At 29.9% G+C, this 3,465-nt stretch overlaps 1 protein-coding gene across 1 annotated transcript in view; it reads left to right on the top strand.

Moving 5' to 3' along the window:
- Positions 1–3,465, top strand: part of LOC124420626 — a 7,945-nt gene that overhangs the window by 3,773 nt on the left and 707 nt on the right. The window lies entirely within an intron of this gene.

Below are 3,465 nucleotides of genomic sequence, written 5' to 3'. Positions count from 1 at the left end.
TTCTAGTTCAGTTCTAGTTCAGTTCTAGTTCAGTTCTAGTTCAGTTCTAGTTCAGTTCTAGTTCAGTTCTAGTTCAGTTCTGGTTCAGTTCTACTTCAGTTCTAGTTCTGTTCTTGTTTAGTTCTAGTTATATTTCAGTTTTAATTCAGTTATAGTTTAGCTCTAATTTGAATTCGCATCGGAAGCAAAAAAATAATTGATTGTTTAAATGTCTGAGAGAGAAAATAGTCAATCCAGCTTGCATGACTGCATTATTCCTGTTTTTATTTATGAACTCTTTAAACGTTTCAACAGCGATTTCAAATGAAATAAATATAACTAGAAAATTGTGTACATTCTCTACTTGATTTATTTTTCATTCATTCATTTCCACCGTATCTATGGACTAACAATACCCATCACAATGAATAATAATAATTTTATCCATCATATAACAAAATTTAATGGCCATTTTCTTTGTCCGATTCTAGTTTATCATTTAACGCTTTTGGTCCAACAAACACAATGAAAGCCTTTTTGTAGCTTATATGATATTCTGTTGCAATTTTTAACTTTTACTTGCGGCCTTGAAATGATAAAATATCTGCCATCCTCAGCAACGAAAAATCTCAATAAAACTTTTTGCTTTCCATGGTCTTTATGTTTTTATACATTCTATTTTCTCGTCAATGAAAAACGTTGCAGATTTTGCTTCGAGGAAAATGAGAAATATGAGAGTGGAAAAAAATAAAGACGAAATAACTAAAATGTAGTGAAAATTGAAATTAAAATACAACTGATGTATACATCTTTCTGTTTTCTATTCTTTTGGATAATTTAAATGGCATTGTTTTCTTAAAAATTTAAAAATATATATGTTTTTCACCAAATTTTAAGCGTTTCAAATTTATTCTGAAAAATTTTTAATCAAAATATTTTCGAATGAACTAGAATCATTGTGCACTCTACCATAGAAGACGGCTTTATTTTAGCATTTTATAAATCCGCTTAAAAACGCTAAATGCTCAACATTAAATTAATCATCATTTTAATCAAAATATATACATATATTATTTAAAAAATATTTTATTATTACACACAATTTTTTCAAGCAAATCTTAAGCTTTTTTATCTTTTTCATTTCTGTTTTATTAAATTTTGTTTTTATACCCTACACCACTTTAGTGGGGAGGGTATATTGCGTTTGTGCTGATGTTTGTAACATACAAAAATATTCGTCCTATACCCCCTTAAAGTATACCTATCGGCTTAGAATCATTTTCTGAGTCGATTAAGCTATGTCCGTCCGTCCGTCCGTCTGGCTGGCTGTCCATGTAAACCTTGTGCGCAAGGTACAGGTCGCAATTTTCAAGATAATTGGATGAAATTTGGCACACACGCTTCTTTTGGCCCAAGGACGAAGCCTATTGAAAATGGTTAAAATCGGTCCATTATTTCGACTAGCCCTATTTGGGGGGGTACAAAAAAATTATAATTTAATTATCATAAAAATATTGTTTCTTGTTCGTCTGTTTGTCATTTTCAAGATTAATAGACTGAAATGAAAACGAAAGTTAATTTTTTACTTCTACATAATATTAAATGAAAATAATTAAAATTTTAAACACAAATGGAAAACTCAAGTGAACAGAGGCGAAAACAAACAATTAAACCGCTAAAGATTAGATTATAATTTTAAGTGTTTGTTATAAATTTAAAAAAGCAGAAATATTTGGTTTTTATCGGCGTTAAAAAGGTTATAGACATTGTGAGTGACAAAAGTCTAGATGTAGTCAAATATTTTACTCTAGTCATTTTATAGTTGATCTGTTCTAGTTCAGTTCTAGTTCAGATCTAGTTCAGTTCTAGTTCAGTTCTAGTTCAGTTCTAGTTCAGTTCTAGTTCAGTTCTAGTTCAGTTCTAGTTCAGTTCTAGTTCAGTTCTAGTTCAGTTCTAGTTCAGTTCTAGTTCAGTTCTAGTTCAGTTCTAGTTCAGTTCTAGTTCAGTTCTAGTTCAGTTCTAGTTCAGTTCTAGTTCTGTTCTAGTTCAGTTCTAGTTCAGTTCTAGTTCAGTTCTAGTTCAGTTCTAGTCCAGTTCTAGTTCAGTTCTAGTTCAGTTCTAGTTCAGTTCTAGTTCAGTTCTAGTTCAGTTCTAGTTTAGTTCCAGTTTAGTGCTAATTCTGTTCTAATTCAATTAAGTTTTCCTTTTGTTCTAAATGAATCTGGATAATTTCTCACTATGTAAAAAAAACTAAAATCATTTAAATGACAAATAGATCGTAAAATGTTCTTTTTAGTCATTTGATGAGATGAACAATTGTTTTTCCATTATATGTGTGTTAAGTGTGAATATGATCCCTTTCTCACCTTAACTAATGTCATGAAACAATATTGTTCCTTTCAATTAATTTAAATATTTGTCATTGTTTCCTCATTCACCTTTATGATGGCGTTTATTTAAAGAGGATTAAAAATGAGTATCAAGAATAGAATTATGCCAAATTAAAAACAAAACTCTGTCATCGTCATTAGTAACAAGTGTCAGTATCGTTTACAACTAAACTTTTCAAACATTTATGAAATCGACAAAAACTTTATGAAAATACCAAGACTGTTGACAAAGTAAGCCAAACAGAGAGCAGTACTAATTACATACATGTGTTGTAATTTTCAAAATTATAGTCCGTAAAGAAATCGTATACAAATAAGTTTTACTTTCCATGGCAAGTTTGTGTGATTGTGTCTGTGTTTTTTTTTTTTTTTTTTTTTTTTTGGGGCAGATCCCCAAACAACTGTTGCTGTCTTGACAAAATTTTTGTTTTTAGCACACAAGAGACGACACGCTAAAAGTGACGTTAAATGAGGGACAGAATTTTAAAAGAATTACTTGATATAAAGTAGTTTTTCTTTAATAGTTATAAACCAAGAAATGTTTATTTAACTTAAAGAACAAATTATTTGCCAAAAAAATTGTTTGTAAAATAGAGTCCCAAGAAAAAAAAAAGGAAACAAAAATATCAAAAAAAGGGATGTAGCCGAGTGATAAATATACAAAAACCGAACTGTAGAAAACGAAGTGCAGTCAAAACAAAAAAGACATTTTATTTCTCTTGTTGGAGTGAAAACAACTCAACAAAATTTGACATATTTATGAAACATACAAAAGGGATTTAATAGAAGCAACAACAACAGCAAAAAAAAACAGACGAAATGAAAAATAAACACCAGTCAACACACGCAACTAAAATAAACATCACAAACACTAAATGTCAAATTTGCAGTTTTCGAGGCAGCCAGATAGACAGTCAGTGAAAAAAACAAACAAATATAGAATAGAAAACACCCTATAAATAAAAGGAACTAGAACTGAACTAAAACCGCACTAGAACTGATCTAGAACTGAACTAGAACTGAACTAGAACTGAACTAGAACTGAACTAGAACTGAACTAGAACTGAACTAGAACTGAACTAGAACTGAACTAGAA

Source organism: Lucilia cuprina, chromosome 6 (genome assembly GCF_022045245.1).
Source record: "Lucilia cuprina isolate Lc7/37 chromosome 6, ASM2204524v1, whole genome shotgun sequence".
NCBI classification, from domain to species: Eukaryota; Metazoa; Arthropoda; class Insecta; order Diptera; family Calliphoridae; genus Lucilia; species Lucilia cuprina.
The sequence above is the reverse complement of the archived record's forward strand: the minus strand, read 5'-3'. Positions and strand labels throughout refer to the sequence as shown.